The sequence below is a fragment of the Macrobrachium rosenbergii genome, chromosome 14, assembly GCF_040412425.1.
Source record: "Macrobrachium rosenbergii isolate ZJJX-2024 chromosome 14, ASM4041242v1, whole genome shotgun sequence".
Taxonomy (NCBI): domain Eukaryota; kingdom Metazoa; phylum Arthropoda; class Malacostraca; order Decapoda; family Palaemonidae; genus Macrobrachium; species Macrobrachium rosenbergii.
The window spans coordinates 26650173-26665935 of record NC_089754.1 but is presented as its reverse complement, the minus strand read 5'-3'; positions in this window follow the sequence as shown (position 1 = coordinate 26665935).

Here is a 15763-nt window from a genome sequence, read left to right as displayed (position 1 = left end):
TAAGAAAGGAAGAGACTGAGAAGAGAACTTGACACCATTCACAATATCTTGCTCACTTAGCTGGTACAACATAAGGTCAGGAAAGTTTGAGAGTTAATGGCATCTTTCAGTCTTTACAGAAAATTCTGTTTTCCAAAGGCACACTGAACAGCTTTCGCACATGAAGGTAGATGGTTTCAAGATTCTTATGAAGTCAGTTGACACGAGATTGGCAATGGAGACTGGTCCACAATGGAAGCGCTCTAGGAAATCTGCATAGGAAGAGGCCTAACTATGTACCACCCTTGCTTGGTTGCATCACTAGGAGGGTACAGGTTAGGCTGTAGTGTGAGCCTTCTGCAGAGGTATGTCAGTATCTGAAGCGATCTGTGTACCACTCTTGTTCAATGGCATCACTACAGTGCTGAAGGAGTGGCAGCCCATACTGAGTGACACCATCAAAGAAACTGACACCAAACTAGCAAATTTAGAAAGTAAAACTAGCAAACTTAGAAAGTAAAATATTTTTTCTTGACTCCCGCACTTTTTCCCTAAGCTACAGAGACCACCATAGGAATGGTGAAAGGTGGGATTATAAGACTTCAGGTAAGTATCTATGAAAAATTTTAAATATAAAATTTACTTACAAAAATAAAAATTGTACTTGTTCTGAAAAGAAATCTTCATCATTTACAATGGTGACTAGGTACTGTCTAAACGGACTTTCAAGAGGTAGTTGTTTTGTCATTCACCTGTTATTGTCCACTTTCTGGTCACACGCATGACATAGCCTATTAACTTTCTATACAACCAGGCAGGCCTGATGTGAGAAGCTGATAGGGCCTGGCCATAGTTTTATCTTGTAGAAACCTCACTAGAAAATTCCAGGGGAATTCTGTCTCCTGTTTTATGTGCAGGTGATACAGTCAGTAGGTAGCAATTATTATTGCAGTCAGACTGAAAAAATAGTAATGATGTACAAACCCCACCCTCTCTTGTTACCTACAGAGCAGAGTGACTCACATTATTAGACCATAACCTTTGGATTGGTGCTCTGATATGTAGCTCACCTGCATCTGGTACCAACAAGTATGTACATGGCCTAAGCTGTCTGTAGTCAGGGATGTGACAAAGTAAAGGAAACAAGACCAGTCATCAACCCATCAACATTCCAAACCTAAGCCTACACATGAACCTTAGGTGAGACACTTTTCTTGTCCAATGGAGCTAAAACAGCTACACAGTGTGCTGTGGATAGGAGATAATGTTGCCATTTTTGATGTTAAGGTGATTGAATGACTTAATATTGGATCCTGAAAGATTTTGCCTTGATCGAACTGTCTTGCCTGCCTTCTAAATCATGACTGTGCAGAGTACTTTTTCTCCATCCATGGACCTTTTACCGTCACATTAGAAACAGTCATGTTCACCAGCTTATCTGAGGCATAGATGAAAAGATTAAGAGATGAATGTTGGAGAGGGCTCCATAAAGGATGTTACTGCTTACTAAATAAACCAGCCTCCTGAATGCAGAATAACACATACAACAAAAATGTATTTTCAGTGAATGTCAAATTTTCAACCAACAATGTACCTGTACTTTATATACTGTAAAGTATCAGAAACAAATCTTTAAAATAAATTTTTCCCAAGTCAGTGTTTTCAATTTATATAATCATTATATTTTGAGCAAATTTTATTGTGTTAAGACGACAGTATATATTCATGAAGAACAAATCCTTTGAGCAAGCCCTATGAGGGCTCAGATAGCTCAATTCTTTTCAGAAGTTACTGAATAGATAATAGACCTTTCTCCATTTTCCTCCCATATTAGTGACCAAATGACTCTCAAAAGTATCCAAAACAGCTTCTCCACTCATATTCTAATCGTCAATACGCATGACCAGAGAAATAGTTCTTATGCTACTTTTCAACATAAAGGTCTTCCATAGGTTTAGTGAGTTTGGTGCCAAATGCTCAAGCTCTGATATCCTTTTGTGGAAGAAGACCGATTACTAGGCCTCCTAATACTCTGCTGAGGTACTATCAGTAAACTGTAATGTCATTATTGCACCAAAAAATTATATTTTTATGATAAAATAAGGTTTTACTTATACTTACCTGGTAGTTACATATAGCTGTCGTCTCTGACGTCACGGCAGAATTTTAAATTTCGCTAGCACTATAAACACCTAGGTGATCCCTCTACCAGCGCCCTCTATAGGTAACAACGAACTATCCCAACAATGTTCTAGAACTCATTAAAGTTTTATGCCCACTTGACACGAGGGGAGGTGGGCGGGTTTATTCATGTAACTACCAGGTAAGTATAAGTAAAATCTTATTTTATCATAAAATATCATTTTTACTTATAGAACTTACCTGATAGTTACATATAGCTGATTGGCACCTTTAGTGGAGTGGGACCATGTCAGCCACATACATTGTTAGAAATCATAACATGAATTTTAGTTCCTTACCTTGAAGGATTGCTGACTCAGCGTTACTGCCTCTGTGGTCTGCTTATCCCTCGATTGTATTGACAGGATATAAAGGATCCGGTGTCAGATACAATCTGTTAGTACTTGTCGTGAGGACAACGCCGTGACGGACAAGACTTAGTATGCCTTGCTCTGGGCGCAATACCAAATTAACAATAAGGGATCACCTCTATCACCATAATATTAAAAATTAAAATTAAAAACTTTCAACCACAAACTTAAAAAGACTGTAGGTACTCCTAAACCATCAAACCTAGTACCTACAGACATCGACGCAACCAAACCCAATTTCCAACATCAAGGAGAAAATGTTAGTCGGATAGGGTTGACCCTCTTTCTCCCTCACCCACCACCGTGTCAGTAACCACTAAAGGCCCTAAGGTACTGCCATTGTCAAAATCTGTCTTCAATTCTGACAAGTAATGCAATGCGAAGACCGACTTACATCACCAATACGGAGAATTCACAATCTTTTGCACTGAGAGATTGTGCCCGAAAGCTAAAGATGTAGCTACAGCTCTTATCTCATGTGCTCTCACTTTCAGAATTCCCGTGTCTGAGTCCTGACAATTCCCATGGGCTTCAAAATAACTTCTTAAGAAGAAAGCAAGAGCATTCTTGGAAAGTGGTCTTGTCGGGTTTCTCACAGAACACCACAAGTTCTCCAAGAGCCCTGATTCCCTTTGTTCGGTGAATATAGAACTTTAAGGCCCTCACCAGGCACAACAATCTCTCTTGTTCTCCTTCTCCCACAAGATCTGAAAGGCTCTTAATGCTGAAAGACCTAGGCCATGGTCTGGACGCATCTTCGTTCTTCGCTAAGAACCTAAGAGAGGAAGAACATACAGCTTTCCCTTGAGCGAAACCAATAGTTTTGTCCAAGGCATGAACCTCACTCACCCTCCTGGCTGTTGCGAGTGCTACTAGAAAAATAGTTTTCTTAGTCAAATTTCTCAACGAGACATTTGCCAAAGGTTCAATTGATCTGAACAAATCCATTTAAGAACGATGTCCAAATTCCATGCTATTTGTTTAGGAACTTTCGTCTTCGAGGTATTAAAAGACTTAAGTAAATCTGTTAGATCCTGATTGTTCGAGATGTCTAGACCTCTGTGTAAATACCGACGGCAAGCATTGATCGATACCCCTTAATTGAGCTCAAAGACAATCCTTTTCCTTATAAAGGGATAGCAAGAACTTCGCTATTTGATTTAGAGAGGTTTTAGAAGACGAAAACTCCATGTCTATTGCACCAGTCTCTAAACTGACTCCATCTTGCCTGGTACACTGGGTCCGAAGACTTTCTTTCTGGGTCGCGCAATAGCGCTTGCAACCTTCTTTTGAAAAGCCTCTCTTCCTGAGGAGTCGCTCGACAGTCTGCAGGCGACAAGCCGTGAGAGCGGACAAGTTCTGATGGAACCTCGGAAGTGGGGCTGTCTGAGTAGATCTTTCCTCGACGGGAGGATCCTCGGAAAATCTGCGAGAAGGAGGAAGATCTGGGAACCACTCCCTCGATGGCCAGAAAGGAACAATTAGTATCATCTTGGTGTTCTTGTGGTTCCTGAACTTTTCCAAGACCTTCCTGATAATTTTGAAAAGGTGGAAAAGCCGTAAAGTTCCAGGCAATCCCAACTCATTGTCATTGCATCCACCCAAAGAGCCTTGTCGTCCGGATCTGGGGAGCAATATACGGGAGAGCGTTTTGTTCTGTCTGTTGCAAACAGGTCTATTAGCGGACAGCCCCACAGATTCCACAACTGTTTGCAAACCTGGGATGTAGGTCCATTCCGTGGGCAAGACTTGATTCTTCCTGCTTAAGAGATCCGCTGTTACATTCCTCTCGCCTTTTATGAACCTGGTCAATAACGCCACCTGGTTCTCTTCCGACCATTCTAAAAGTTCCTTGGTCGTCTGATGCAGGGAGAAGGAATGAGTGCCTCCCTGCTTTTTTTTTATATAAGCAAGAGCTGTCGTGTTGTCCGACTGAACTAGAATTACCTTGCCTTTTTACCTCTTCTTGAAATTGCATCAAGGCTAGATGTACCGCTTTCAGTTCTTTCACATTTATGTGCAGTTCTTTCTGTTCTTCCTGCCACTGGCCCGAACATTCCTTGTTGTCTAAAAGTCGCTCCCCACCCCTGACCCGGAAGCGTCTGACAAGAGTGTGAGGTCTGGGTTCTTGATATAAAGAGAAATTCCCTCCTAGTCTTTCTCTTGAATTCCACCAGACCAGCTCCTTCTTGATCCGATCTGAGATCTTGAAAAGAAAGGAATCCGGATGGGTTTTGCGGGCCATTGGCTTTGTAGATAAAACTGCAGAGGCCTCATCTTGAGTCTCCCCAGTTTTACGAACTTCTCCATCGAGGCTAAAGTCCCCAGCAAGCTCATCCACTGGTTGGCTGAGCAAACCTCGCGATGTAGAAAGTCGTCTATCTTGCTTAGACAAGACTCTACTCTCCGTATGATGGAGAAGCCCGAAAAGCCAGAGAGTCCATCCTCACTCCCAAATAAACTATCTGTTGTGATGGTGAGAGGGACGATTTCGGAACATTGACTAGTAGACCTGGTTCCTTTGCCAGAGATAATGTCTTTATTAGGTCCTCCACACATTTGGCTTTGGATTGTGCTTTCATAAGCCAGTCGTCCAGATACAATGACATCCTTATTCCTTGCAAGTGAAGATTCTTCGCCACTGTTGACAGAACTCTTGTAAACACCTGAGGTGCAGTTGACAGTCCAAAACAAAGAGCTCTGAACTGGAATACTTTGCCTTGGAAAACAAACCTCATGAACTTCCTTGGTTCCTGATGGATTGGAACATGGAAGTACACATCCTGGAGGTCTATCGAGACCATCCAGTCGCCGATTGAAGAGATGCCAACACCGACTCTGTCGTCTCCATCGAAAATTTCGTCTTTTTACAAAACGTTCAATGCGCTCACGTCTAGAACTGGCCTCCAACCTCCCGACGCCTTGAAACTAAAAAAGAGGCGGTTGTAAAAACCCGGAGAGCATGGGGTCGGCACTAATTCGATGGCTTGTTTCCTTTAGTAGTGCTTCTACTTCTTCTTGAAGAAAACTTCTGAGAGTCATTAGATGCATGAAAAGTGACTGGAGCGTCCGACAGAGGGGCTTTTGTTGGAATGGGATGGAGTGCCCTTCCCGGAATCACCTGTAAGGTCCAAGGATCTTGAGTGACCTTTTGCCAGGCCTCCGAGAAAGACTGGAGTCTGGCACCTACTGCTGTGTGGAGGACAGCACACTCATTTCTTCTGTTGAATATTGGAAGGTCAGTAGAGGATTTCCCTTTCCCACGGAACTTGGAAAAGGGCCGAGAAGAAGACTTGCCCTGAATGTCTTGGAAGTGTCTGAAAACACCGAAGTTTTGGCGGAAGTTGCTTCCAGGAGTAGCCTTCTTCGGTTTTCTTTGCTGACTGAGCCAAAAGGTCCTGTGTTGCTTTTTGCGTGAGAGTTTCCAGCAATCTCTCAAACTAATTCCTTGGGAACAAGTGGTCCTTCGACAAAGGGGCAAAAGAGGAGAGCAGAACCTCTGGTTGCGGGATACACCCTTCGCCAAAAAGAGCACCAGAGTTGTCGTTTCTTCAGAACTTGGTTGCAAAACCGAAGTTAGCTCAAACACTATCGCATACTCCCTTGTCTATGCAGTCGACTACCGTAGTGAAATCCGTCAACTGCGCATCCGAAAGTCCGATTCTTTGACTTTCCTAGCCAGAGCCGCCACTGACCAATCTAGAAACTGATGACCTCACAACAGCGAAAATACTCTTGAGAAGATGATCCAACTCCGAATGCGTGAAGAAGATCTTCGTGACTGAAGAGCTGTCGACGACTTGAATCCACGAGACTGGAGAAGTCCCCTTGAGCGGAGGCAGACACACCCAAGGAAAAACGTTCTCCAGTCTCGTACCACATGCGGCTGCGATGAGCCAATCTGGAGGGTGGAAGACAAAACATACTCTTGCCTTGCTCTCTCTTGTCTGAGAGCCAGGTATTAATCTTCTTGATAGCCTTCCTGGCCAAAATCGCCAATACTAGGCGTGTAAAGGAGCTGGATCCGAGGCATTGTCCCTCTAAAACTGCGATCTGGGAGATGCGGAGTCGAAAAGCAAAAGAGTCCCCAAAGTTCTCAACGAAAAACTTGAGTAACTTCTTATAACCAGAAGATTTCTCCTTGATTCCTGGAATGTCCTCTTCCATTTCTACATCTTCTCCATCTTCCTCTTCTTCAGAAGACACAGGAGACAATTGGTGTGCAGGAACTGTTTCTTGAAACTCTGACAAACGTGGGTCGCATGGAATCGAAAGTCTTGTGACCATGCCGATGTGGCGCCGAATCCGCCAGGTGTGGTGCCAGCGCCATGCTGAAGTGGCGCCCGAATCCGCCAGGTGTGGCGCCACGCCATGCTGAAGTGCGCCTCACCAGCAGAACGGTGCGTATCGAGGCCAGAGAAAGAATGCTGAAGCGCCTGGTTGAGCCTCTTCACTGGTGCATGCCGAAGTGGGAGGCTCTTAGCGTCAAGACTTGTGGCGCATTCAAAGGACGCCTCCATAACAGGTGCTCCCCCGAAGCAGCCGGGGCGCCACAAGAACTGAATCCCAAAGATCCGTCCAATTTGTCCGTAATTTGAATCGCGACAAAATGGGATCTTGTTGACCATCGGTAGTAGGGGGAGGCTCAAAGAATCAGCACCACTAGAAGACACATCCCCAGCAGCGCCTTTTCTATGGCGTGCGGAAGCATCCTGGGATTGCACAACAGGAATACTTGAGGGGGACTGTTCGGGAGCAAGCCCCACTCGCCTCCTTTGGCTTTCGACATGCCCTCTCCTGAACCAGGGAGTCCGACAGAGGTCTAGACCTGGGAGAAACGGAGTGGGCGAACAGACACCTCCTCCACTAACACTTCACTTCGAGGAGCCAACTTTTCAATGGCTTGGCCCATCGTCTGGATGGCCAAAAGCACTGCTGAAAATTTAGTGTCCATCTGGACTTTTAACTTTGACACGGTGATAGGATTGGGATCAACAGGGTCGGACAAAGGAGAGTTAATAGGAGAGGGTTAACAGATTGAATTACCTGCCCTACAGACTTAGCAGATGATGACCTCTGCGAGAAGCCTTCCTGACTCTGTCCCTTTCTAACTTCCGTAGATATTTCTCTAAGGCTGACCATTCATCCGTTGCTAGATGCATACATTCCTCACATGTATTCTCTAAATTACAAATTTACATGAAGAGCAAACTGAATGGGGTCGATAACCGCCTTAGGCAATCGAGTCCTACAGCCTAAAAGCACAATACCTATACTGAGATCCAGAATCAGACATATTGTACAAATGAATTAATTCCAACCACAAATTGGAAAGCGCTAGCTAACAAAAAACACAAAGAAATACTTAAAGTATAACTTGCAGACAAAAAATTCAACCAAGAAACGAGACCGTGTTGCCGGTCTCTCGGCAGAAAAACTTAATGAGTTCTAGAACATTGTTGGGATAGTTCCTTGTTACCTATAGAGGGCGCTGGTAGAGGATCACCTAGGTGTTTATAAGCGCTAGCGCGCAAATTTAAAATTCTGCCGTGACGTCAGAGACGACAGCTATATGTAACTACCAGGTAAGTTCTATAAGTAAAAACAGTGATTACACAGATGAAATTAGTTTAGGAAATGGACAGCTGCAATTCAACCCCACGATTAACCACTTTACCCATTGCCACCTGTGCCATCTGGACAGGGTCAGTGATATGACGAAACTTGATTCTGAACTGTCCTGAAGCAACAGTGCACTCTGCTCATAGACTTCCAATTCATTTCATCATACTTCTTTCAACTGTAATATTCTGATGTTAATACAGTACTCCATTGATGATGTGACCCTTTCCAAATTTTCACAACAACTCAAAACATACAGGTCAATAATATACACCACTTGCTGGAATATTGGGGAAGTACAGACCAATGTTGCCTGTAATGCTAATTTGAACCTTTGATTCAGATTGAAAATTGCAAACCAAGTCTCATCCTGGGTTACTAACCTCCCCGTATAAATTGGCAGTATTAACCTGGAAATGGGTCAGAAGTGTCCTGGAAGTTTCCAATGATCAGTTTTTGCTCTGGCACCATCATCTATGAAAACTACCTTGCTTATCCCCAAGAAGTCAGACAAAATAATGTGCACTCAGCCTGCTTTGATGCTCAAGGACTGTTGGACAGTCAAACATCTGTCTTGATGCTCAAGGACTGTTGGACAGTCAAACATCTGTCAGTATTATGAAAGAGGGACACCTTCTGTGCTGTCTTCTCCCCAATTAAATTCCACTTCTTCACAGCAGAATAGGAAGTATTCCACTTCTTCATTGTAAAATAGAAAGTAACCTTAAGGATTTATCACACTGTAGAATGCTAAGAAGTCAAGACATATCTTTTTGGCAATTTTGATCATGTTACAGACTTTTTTTATCCATTCTGAGATTCTTTTTGCAACTAGTATTTTCAAATGAGCTTTCCTGTGTATAATCAAATGAATGCTACCACAGAGTTAAGTTACTACTACTCTTTCTGGGCGAGCCTAACAAATTTTTGAATTACCCTCAAAGTGACAAAAGTAGTCTTGTCACTGATTCACTGGCAATTTCCTCTCCCCCTCATAAATCTGCAAGCCTCATAAAAAATCTCAAGTTCCTCCACAGGCACAATTTTTCCTTTTCAAATATAACAGGCTCGGACTCCAACCAAGAAAGAAATCTTTAGAATACTATCCCCATACAGGTTCTTCTTGCTACTGATATAAAGAAATTCAAAAGAATTTTACAAGTCTTTCATTTAAATTTTTCCAATCTAAGCCAGTCAGTAGCAGCCCTCTTCCACTTCAATAGCTCCAAGACCAAGATTGATGACCAAGCCATGAAAACCAAAAGGATCCTCCAAATGACATGCAATGTACTCCTCTTTCAGCTTGTCTAACAACAATGCCCTACCGTGTGGCCATCCTCAGATGCCTTACTGAACCTCATTTCTAGACAACTTTAAGGATCAAACTTTGCTTGATTGATTTATGAAAACCTGGCAATACAGCCAAACACTGGGACGCTTTCATTCACTGAAGCGTGCTTAAGACAATAGAAAGAGGGAGTAGTTGGACAGAAAGACAGACGAAAGGAAGCAAGAGAGGAGGTAATGTAAAAGGTTAAAAAGTGGGTGCAGGTAGAGACCAAAGGGACCCTGTAAACAACCTGAAGTAATGCCTACAGTGCACCACACGAGGTGCACTGATGGCACTACCCACTTATGGGGAAACTTTGCAAGGTATCATTCTCTACTTTTGAAAAGGAAAACTAATTTCATCTGAAAGTCATAGGGTGTGATGCCTTTATTCATGAAGATCACACACAAAAAAAACATATAACAAAAAGATCATTTCAATGAACAACCTTATTTCCTATCTTGAATTACCAACACTCAGAAAGGTCTTACCCTCAACTGCTAAACAGGCAGCAAAAAAAAAAAAAAAAAAAAAAAAATTTAAAATGCAAAAAAAATTATGGAAGGCTGGGACAAGTTTTGCTGTCTTTCTCAAAGGGTACAGTATTTAATAACAATCTAATTTAGCACCCCCCTACCACTGTGGATATGGCAATCAACTTGGAAAAATGACTACCAAATTCAGTTTTTGAGGAATATCTTCCTTAGGACTAAATTAGCAAAAAATTTGCTGACATAAGAAATATCTTTATAAAATCTCTATGTCCTTTTCTAGAAATAATCTATAAAAAATCTCGATGTCCTTTTCTAATGTGTTTGAACATTCAGGCATCCTGAGGATAAATTTCTTCACCACATGTTAGTCATGTACTGATAGATATGATGCCCATGAAAACTTGGTAATGATGGATGGGATGAAAAAACAACAAAGTGTTAAGATCTTTATCTCTTGGAATACAAGATTTCTAGCATCTACAATCTGTCTGGTTATAGTAACATTGCAATATTCCTCAGTTTTCTCTGACCCTTAAATTAATATGGATTCCAAGAACCCATTTAATTAACAATAAGCAGTCATCCCTCTGCCATGTGTCAACAAATTCACAGTTCTTTAAGGACTGCAACTGTGTCTGCTCCATGGTTATGTCTAACCAAATCTCAGACTAAAATTCTTCTGACAGCTTTATTGCGAAATAACTCCTCTCAGCAAATTCTTTAAATTCACTGGAGGTCATCCATTCCTTTAAACTCAACACGTCTTGTAAGTACTTTATAACAGAGATGGTTTTGCATATAAGAAATGACAATTGGCATGGAAATAAGGCATAATCTTTTAAATGGTTTTAAGGTGAAATTACAGGTTGCCCAAGCATTCTGCTCCAATAAACTGTTTGACCAGTGTTAATGCGACCAAAGCTTTGAAGTACCACCTTTACACTTTTTCATGCTCAGGTTACTGTTAAACTTTATTACTTCTTCGCTTACAATCTTTGTGAAGTCATCCTCAGTAAAACTGCTTCTACTGCTTACTGCTCATTCAGAAACTGTAGTCAAGGCCACACACTCTAGAACAGTATATGCACCCTGAGTGCTACTGCATGAGCATTAATACTCAAATTTGTCCACAGATGCTTTTGTTTACACAAAACTAAAATGTTCTTTTATTCCGCTTCCACTCGTGTGTAACCCTGAGGATTGAAAGAGGGGATAAGCCTGAATCCAGATTTCTAGTGGCCACAGGGGAAGTGCTGTATGCCCCCGTACTATGTGCAGTCCCAAGTTATGTACTACATCTAATTTTTCATGTAATAAACTACATCTAATTTTTCCATGTTAGTTTTACATGCTGATCCATCAATTTGACAGGCATAATCCAACTTGCTTAAACATAGACATATAAAGACCAAGCTGAGGTTTTTCAGACTGCACCCCAATCAAAGTGTGATATCACCTTCAATATATTCAGTGACTATTTAACACTACTGGCAAGATCATTGGTATCAGGGCCATACCTAAGTTTCTTATCTAATATTTAATAAGAAATATCACCCCTGGAAATTTTACTACGTCTTCATTTGGTATAATACATGTATTGTCTTTTCAGAAGACAGTCAGTATCTCCTCTCTTCTTCCAATTCATGTGACTCTCATATCTTTTGTTAAAACATAACCACTTAGCATCTGCCCACTTTGAGCTGCATTTTTTGCTGTCTGAACCTTCCTGCAAGCTTCTGCAATAGTATTTGCTTAGATCTCTTGAGATATACCTTATCCATTTTAGTCTTTTATCTTTTTATTGTTCTTTTCTGCTTTGCACAAGCTCTGGCATGTGCTATTTTATTTTCCTCACAAGGTGATCAAAAATATATACTACAGGAGCAAATTCTGGTGAATTTCCTAGCAGCGGCACATTTCCGGTTCCACTATGTAACAGCCGTAAGTGTAATACTTCAGTGAAAAGCTGATATGCTTCATTAGGAGAAAGGAGCCAGTCCCTTGGAATTCTTTTCAATGTGTGTGAAGCTTTCATAATCAGTCCACTCTGCTTCATCTATTTTTCCTCTGGGAGGCATGGGATGGGTATTATGAATATATTTCAGGGTACGGGCTAATGGTCACTAACATGCAGGTGCATACTTACTGACCAATGGTATTCTAGAGCAAAAGCCAAAGGGCATAAAGTTAAGTCTATGGCAAACTTGGCCATAGCATTGAAGGAGATCTTTGCCACTTCTGCTGACAAAAGATCTAACCATGAAATAGCTTGAAAGGCCAGTGAAGCAGAAACCTCCATTGATGCTGATTCCTGAAAAGTAAAAGATGTGCTCTCTGCCTTAACTTGGTCCAAGGATACTCCTGTGCCTAACCAAACTAGGTCTGGGTCAACTAGTCTTTGTTAAGAATTGCTTAAGAATTCCTCTGGCAAGTTTGGAGCATGGCACCTCTAGGGGTGTTTTCTCTTCTTTCTTAGGGCCTAGCAAATCTTCGATACCCAAGGATAAATCCAAATTAGTTGCCACAGGTCCTTCAGTAAAGCCGTTATAACCAAGAATTAATTCCAGCACCTCAGCATAGGAAGATAAGAACTCTTGAAGGTCCACATTCTCTACCTCCTGTCCTCGAGAGTCATGATCTGGTCTATCAGTAAAGTCAGGTACAGATAAGATGTCCCAATTTAAAACTGGAGCATAAGCCCTTTCAGGGCCTAAAACTCTTTTGGGACCCTGTAAATCTCTAGAGGATGGAACTTTGTCTTGGTCTCGGTCATGCCCTTGGGAATGGGAACAAAAATCTTGATGAAATGGTGAGCGTCGTGACAGGTTACAAGACCATGAAAGACTCCTGTGACATGATGATCGCTCACAGCCATGTGAACGAGAGCGTGTATCTTGATCGTGGACGTGTGAACGAGAGCGCTGCTCGTAAGGAGATCAAGAACGTGGTTCCCCAGTATACCATGCAGGATTGGGGTTACGTGTAGTTCAGTCATGGCTGTGTGAACGGGAGAGTGAGTCACAATCACATAAGTGAGAGTCACTTGATCACGGCCATGTGAACAGGAGCGTGAATCATGGTTCCATCCGTGCGAGTGGGAAACGCCAGACACGGTGCCTTCCAGAAGAACATGGTTGGGAATGATGACATGAAGACGGCATACAACGAAAGTCATGCAACCTCATAGGACTTCCAGTATGTGTGTGAACGTGCGATGCAGGAGACCTCTGGAGAGAGGTATCCAGAGGTTTAGATTTCTTGATGGGGGACTTGTTGTCCTTCCTTCTGACTTGAGGAACACTTGGACCTGGAACAGAAGAAGAAACAGCAGAAGACTTCTGAGTATGAACTGAAGGGTCAACAGTACTCATGCCATCAATTGGTTGAAGAGCATCGGAAACAGCAGGAGGAAAACATACGTGTGCCTTGACGGTAGAATGGTTCTGAGAGGAAACTCAAGACGAAGCAAGAACTGGTTCAGCACAGACATGATTAGGTGAGCAACATTCGGAGGAAGACTCATGAATCCTCTTAAATGGGGGAACTACGAAGTCTCTTTTCGTCCAACATCTGACGGAATGGACGGGAGTAGATGATGAACACAAAGAAGACGAAGATGAAAAAGATCTACGACGTCTCTTCTTAGATGCCCTCGTTTCTGACTGACCGAACTTCTTCCTGAAGAAACCTTCGACTCTTTCACAAACAGATTGGATAAGGGAGTAAGAGGGAGCAGAAATGGTAGTTGATGGCATAGGCTGACGTCACAGAGTGGGGAGCGGCGAATGTCATCGAAGCTGAGAGGAGGCTAAGGTGACTGAAGTTCCACCCGAAAAGAGATGGGATGACATCACTGAGACAGAGGTCTTGGAAACTGTCATGGCGGTCGAAACTGGAGAGCGAGAAGCCGAACAGTGACACAATAGGCTGGGAAGGGTTGGTACACCTGGTAGGCCTGAGTCCCAACACTCGGTCATCTTCTGCACGTCACCTCACTGTGGGTTTTCATACTCAAGCAGAGACACATAAGATACACAAAAATGCACAAATCACACACAAAAAAAAGATAGATAAAACCAGTATCTGAGGGTGCAAGTGGGCATGAAGTGGACAACAACCAGCTTTCAAGAGAGAGGTCAACAGCACGACCTCCCACACAGGTGGTCAAAGAAAAACTGACAAAATGCTTCTGAGATGGGGTATGGGAGATCAACCCCTCCTCGCCTCACACCGTCACCTTGGCCATCTCCCAATGCCACCAACTCCTTGTAATTTTTTTAACCAGACTCCAGCTGACGCTAGAGAATTTTCCCTTACATTACGACCAAAGGTTTGTTCTGTGTATGGACAAGCCATAGATAATACTATAGTCTTTAACCGAGAAGACAGACATGCAAACTAGTCTGCAATTCCATAAACTTAGATTTAAACCAGTTTCTTTAGGCCCCTGATACAGTTTCCCCTTGTCTCTCTCCACACAGAAGGCTGAAGCAGCAGCTGTCACAGACACTATGCACCAGTGGTAAAGCTGATTTACATTGTATATAAATCACCTGATCCCCATGAATGATTAACAAGTAGATGAGAGAGAGCAATTAAGATTATCTCAATGTTTGGCAAGCAGATTCATGGCAACAGCCATAACCTGACCACCAATTCATGACATAAAACTTTTTATACTTCTACCAAATTCCATGACTGTTTTTTAAACTGTTTTCATATCCTTCGTTAGTTGACTGAAGAGAACCATGGTGCAAGCAGTTGAAAGCTATCAATTTACTGCTGACCTATAGTATTTCTAAATACTGTACAGTTTAATCAAATGTAGTACAGGCAGTCCCCGGGTTATGTTGGCCTCGACTTATGTCGTTCCAGGTTTCATTTGGTGTTTTGAGGTTTTGTCGTTTCAGTCTTACGGCAACGAAGAATATCGTGCTTACTTTGAGAATTACAAAGATTCATATCCACATCACTGAGAGAGTGATAGTAACAATAAAGCCTTAGACAGTGATTAAAGGTAAGTCTTTCATCACTTTGTTCCTCATTTTCAGCAATATTTTAATATGGTGTTCTGGCTTACGTCGTCTTCCAGCTTACATTGAGCTTCAGGACTGGAACCCCCGACATAACCCAGGGACTGCCTGTACACTATTGTGATATTCATTATAAATTCTAGTCACAGTAAAGTGGCTTATGTTCTTCAACCCATCTTAATGTTTACTTTAGTGGTTATTCAGTTTTAATTTACCTATCATCTTTCCAAATTCAACCATTTCATATGCACAAAATCTTACTATCTTACCTGAGCTTTGTTTTTTATCTTAAATTCACTTCAATACAGGCACTGTACTTTTTTAATTTTTCAGTGTTCCTATTGGGAAATTTCAGGCAGAAAAAATATATTTTACCTGCATGAGCAGTTTGGTGTATAATTAAACATAAAGCATTACGATTTTGAATTAAGGCATTCCTCACTATGCTTCAGAGAGTGCAGCTGACCAGGAATTTTACTCAATCTGACATTCCATAAATGTTAATTCTTTGACATAATCTAATATACTTTCAACACTACTAATTAATATTAACAGATCTCATTTCCTTGAAGGCAAAACTGACAGAACATCATTTTGGTCTAGTATTTATCAATGGGTGACAAAAATCATGACTAACCAAAGAAAGCAATACAGCAAGGTTATTTGAAGATGAAGAAAAAAGCTACAAGACAATAACAGAGGTGTTATGATTTCACTACAACATTCATAGCTACTGTTAATAGACATCAACCT